Raw genomic sequence first — 5,295 nt, forward strand, 5'->3', positions numbered from 1 at the left:
AACAGGCATGTGAACATGCCCTACAATGAATACACATTTATATGAAGTTCAGCAAATCCACCCTGTCTTCTTGATACTTTTTATTGCTTTCTCTGGCTTTTAACTTTGTGGTTATGTGGTACCTCCTCCGATCCAGGGCTGTTTTGTAACAATCTAGTTTTTGCTTTTACATCTTCTTTGGGATCCATTGACATAGTCTCTGACTTGAATCCTTGTAGTTTCTTTTTAGTTTGGATTAGGCTTAGAACAAAATCCCCACTTTCAATTCTAGCTCTTACTATTCATGCAGCTTGCTTCTTCTCAGAAGTCTTGCCTACATTTTCAAACTCATTCCAAGTTGACATTTCATTCTGCTCATTTAACTGCAACTTCTACACTGAATTTACACTTGACATCCTATGTGTGTCCTCTGCAGAGTGATCTATAGAAAGTAGTGGTTGTTGATGCTTTTTGAAAAAGGGAATCTATGGATCTAGAAATGTAGCTCAGTTGATAGAGAGCTTGCTTAGTCTACACAGAGCCACAGAGCTGTAGGTTCCATCTCCAGCACTAGGTAAACCCTGTGTGCCTATAATCTCAGAGGTAGAAGCAGCTGAGGAGGAGTTCAAGGTCATCCTTTGCTTTGTCTTTGAGTTCCTCTTGTAAGGGAGACTTGGTTGATGAGGAGAAGGATATGGGGAGAAAAGTATATCTAAGATTTTCTGAAAACTAGTTCTCTACCTAGTAACTGGAATTTAAACCTGTTCTCTGAATACATGTACTACTAATAGCAGGCTTCAATCTGGAATTTTGAGTATTTATTTTTAATTTGGGGAGAGATATGCACTGTGGTACTTTGGAAGGTGAGATCACAGCTTGTGGAAGTTGGTTTCTCTTCCACCATGTGGATCCTGGAAATTGATTGCAGGTTCTCACTTTTTGTGGCGAACATGTTTACCAGCTGAGGCATCTGTTTGGTCCTCTAGAATTTTGAATTTTGAAAGTAACTCAGATTATTCTTGGAGCTGGACTTGGATTCCCCATACCTTCCTTGTTTCCTGACTAAGCCTGCTTCTCTAGTCTTCCTGCTAATTCTCTAAACGTACTCTAATAAATTTCTTTCGGCTTAAGTTAAGTACAGAGTCTGTTCTTTGCAAGTGAGAAACCCAATTTAGAACCTAGCTCTTGAGAGACCGAAGCAAAGCGTCAGGAGTTCTAGGCCACCCTCAGCTACATACTGAGTTCCAGGCTAACCTAGGCTCCTCCTGTCTCAAACGAAACAAAAAATCCCAGAAAACAAAACACAATTTTGTATTTCTGTCAGTCACCTCAGCTCTGTGAGGGCAGGATTTCCTGCTTTCTGTACAGACTAGAAGTGGGGCACTTAAAGGGGATTTTCACAGAGAGGGATAAAGGAGCTGCACAGCCAGTAGAGATAGGAGCTTGCAGGAGCCCCAGCACAGATTGATGTGCTTCTAGCCAGGCATAAAGCTGACATCAGTCCTCTTACCTACTTGAAGCAGTCAAGGCTTTGAGATCATGGCCTCACTCTTCCCCTGAGCACTAATGACAACCCCAGACTCCTGCTCAGCACAGTTTGGACAGCAGCTACCCTAAACTGAAATATGTTGAAAGACATCATCTCCTCCCATAACCTGTACTTGCAGTTCCTATAACAACTCATTCCTAGAATGAGTAGCCTTTGTTGAGTATTGGGCCTGTGCTTTTCTGATCCCTTTAGCTGGTATGTAATCATATTGGCAGTGTTTCTGGCCTTGCGTTTAAACTCCTTTAAATTGGTACCAGCTTGCTACTTCTGGAGATCTTTACACATGGATTAGGAGAAGTAGAATCTAACTTTGCTTGAAGGTAAGATGTTGAAGTTAGAATGTTTACCAGAACTGATAGTTTAGAAAAGAAACTAAATCAAGCAATGTCTTTTAAGTTGATTAAATGTGACCATGAAGCATGAAATATTGATATTAGGAAGCTCTTTAATAATAATATGTTTTACTAGGTGATGCCAGCTTGGGTTTTATACTGTGTTTAAGCTTTTCAAACTTTTTTTTTTAAAAAAAATCTTTCTAAATCTGAACATTTTATTTCATTTTTAGCTACAAAGATCACTTTTTCATTGGTGACTGACCAAATTTTAAAACTTGGCTCATCATAAACTACAATGTCTTTAATCCTTTAACAAAATGTATTCACTCTGACTTGTATGTGAGTAGGGCTTTTGATTAGTTGAATTGTTTTTTGTTTTTTTCTTACTAAAACACATAGTGGTGCTTGCCTTTAATCCTAGCACTTAGGAGGCAGAAATCTACCAGGGCTACACAGAGAAACCCTGTCTCAGAAAAGAGAGAAAAAGAGAGAGAGAGAGAGATCGATTTATATTAACTATTTACAGTAAGACCCATATTTGGTGAATTGCGTTTTAAGTCATGTGAATGCATGTATTAATCAGATCAGCAATGCAGATAATAAAGTTGATAAAACACCAGCAACACAATGGGGAATATTATTTTAAGGTGTGTGATGTTTGTTTGCTTATTTATTTGGTTTTTCGAGACAGGGTTTCTCTGTAGCTTTGGCCTGCACCACCACCGCCTGGCATGTGACTTTTGTTTATGCTCCATTTGATTAACTCTGTGAAGCTGTTATTTTTTGCCTGTCTAAAACATGATGGTCTAGTAAAGAGCTGAACAGCCAATAGCAAAGCAGAACAAGAATAGGCATGCTTGGTACACAGAAAGTATAAATAGAAGGAGAAACCACGAAAGGAGAAGGCAAGTACAAGGGGAGGAGGATGTCAGGGGCCCTTCGACCCAGCCAGCCAGACAGCCACAGGGTGAGAAGGAAAGTAAGACATAAACAAGTAAGAAAAGGAAAAAGCCTAGAGGCGAAAGGTAGTGGGATAATTTAAATTAAGAAAAGCTAGCAAGAAACAAGCCAAGGGAAGGCCAGGCATTCATAACTAAGTGTAACACCCGATTCTTTGTTACCCCCTCGGTACAGTTCGCGCACCACTGTACCTTACGCTAGTCGGGCAAGGGCCTGGAGATTGAAAGAGACCTGGATCATTCAAAAGGAGATCAACCAAGTGTCGTTTATTTAACCTTGGGGAAAATCCTTACAGACCTAGCTGCTGCACAAGGATTTCCGCCCAGGCAGATGGGAAATTACCACACCAAAGATGGAGTCAGCAATGCCCTACAGCTAATCACCAGTCTGGGCAGGGGGAGCACAGGAACAAACAAAATGTTTTAGCTGGCTAACCAGAAACTGTCCTCAAGATGAACCCCAAGAACAAGGGTAGACCCAGGCCCTACAACTAAGAATAAGCCTCCATGTGTGATTTATTTGAGAGCTGAGTGGTAGACTCCCCAAAAGCCAAAAGAATAAAATGTCACACAATTGGCTGTCTTTTATTGATCCCTGCACTATCCGCACAGGACTTGACTACAGCTTTCATTGAATCCTCAGAATATCCTTTGGAGGTGAGCAGGCTTATTTTCAGTTTGGAGCTCTCAAGTCTGAGAAGGACTTAAACACAATGAGAGGAGCTTTTCTAAAATGTACTGAGAATCTTAATGATTTCAAAATATATTCTCACAAGAATTACAGTATTTCCAGGACCATGTAAAACCACAATTATTTCTCCCTAATTCTAGAACCAAAGGTAAATTGCTCATTAAAAAAAAAAAAAAGTACATAGCTGAAGCTGAGTATGATACATACATCTGTAATTCCAGCAACTGGGACCGGTCTGGGATAATAGTGAAATCTCTTAAATATAAACGAGATTTTAAAAATAAATGCGCAAGCGAAAAATGTGAGGTTCTATAAATTCATTGAAAATTCTGTTATGATACTATATCCCTAAGAAAAGGTTGGGACAAACTTAAATGTCTGAGACTAATCTTAAAAGAATTAATTGGGGTGGGAAATCAGAAGGGGGTGTGGGAAGGACTAGGAGGAGAGGAGGGAGAGGAAGCTTCAGCCTGGATAAATAAATAAATCTATTTTTAAAAAAATATTAGAAAGACTATACTTTCAGGGATCATTTCTATAGTTTGTTATCTAATATTTTTTAAAAAATATTAGATAAGACTTTCTGGCTATTACAAATAATGCCACTATGAAATGTCCTTATAGTGTGATTGAGCATCTTTTGGGTATATGCCCAAGGAGTGTTATTGCTGATTCCTGATTGATTGATTCCCAATTTTCTGAGAAACTGCCTTAGCTCCCAAAGTCCAGTTGAAGAGTGGGAGGAGTGAGAATATGAGCAAAGAGGTCAAGACCATGATGAGAACACCCACTGAAACAGTCTACCTGAGCTAATGAGAGTTCACCAACACCAGCCAGACTGGGAAGGAACAAGTGTAGGACCCAACTAGTCCCTTTGAATGTGATTGACATGGCTGGGACAGACTGTGGGGCCACTAGTAGTGGCACCAGGATTTATTCCCTATTGCTTGTACTGGCTTTTGGGGAACCTATTCTCTTTGGATGGATACCTGGCTCAGCCTAGATACAGTAGGGAGGGTCTTGGACCTTCCCCAAAGCAATGTGCCTTCCCCTCTCTGAGGAGTGGATGGGGGTGGAGTGGGAGGGGGGTATGTGGAGGGAATGGGAGGAGGGGAGGGAGTGGAAACTGAGATTGGTATGTAAAATGAAAAAAAAGTTTGTTTCTTTTTAATAAAAAAAGACTGATTACTAGTATTTTGCAGTTATTCACTCAGATGTCTACTGAAACCTGCATAAACCATATTTTTTAAGCAAAAACCAAATACCTGAAAAGCAATTGTATATAAAATATACAGTTTTATACAATGTTAAAAATTTCCATGTTAGTCTGTCAAGTTGAGATGATTATAGTTAAACTTTGCATGATAACCATAATGATAAGACCCCATAACAGTTAATAATATCATGTGAAGCAATTTTCTTTTTTAAAAAAAAAAGATATTTATTTATGTATACAGTGTTCTGCCTGCATGCCAAAGGAGGACACCAGATCTTATTCTAGATGGTTGTTGGGAATTGAACTCTGGAAGAGCCACCTGTGCTAACCTCTGAGCCATCTCTCCAGCCCATGAAGTAATATTATTAATATCTTAAGATCAGTTTATTCGTTCATAGAACATTTACAAAGCACCACCTACTGCATTATATTTTAGTCTATATTAAACATTTTGTGAGTTATTTTTTTTAAGCCCTGGCTGGCCTCAAACTCATGAGCCTCCTGCCTCTGCCTTCTTCAGCAAATCCTACCAGCATGTGCCACCACAACCGGCCATTTTGTGGTTT

At 39.5% G+C, this 5,295-nt stretch overlaps 1 pseudogene; it reads left to right on the forward strand.

The window, feature by feature from the left end:
* The first annotated feature begins 4,023 nt into the window (after positions 1–4,023).
* LOC121434815 lies at positions 4,024–4,101 on the forward strand (annotated as a pseudogene).
* Positions 4,102–5,295: the final 1,194 nt, after the last annotated feature.

This window comes from Microtus oregoni, unplaced genomic scaffold, assembly GCF_018167655.1.
Source record: "Microtus oregoni isolate MIOR12 unplaced genomic scaffold, Mior012 000044F_ref0000062, whole genome shotgun sequence".
In the NCBI taxonomy this organism is placed as follows: Eukaryota; Metazoa; Chordata; class Mammalia; order Rodentia; family Cricetidae; genus Microtus; species Microtus oregoni.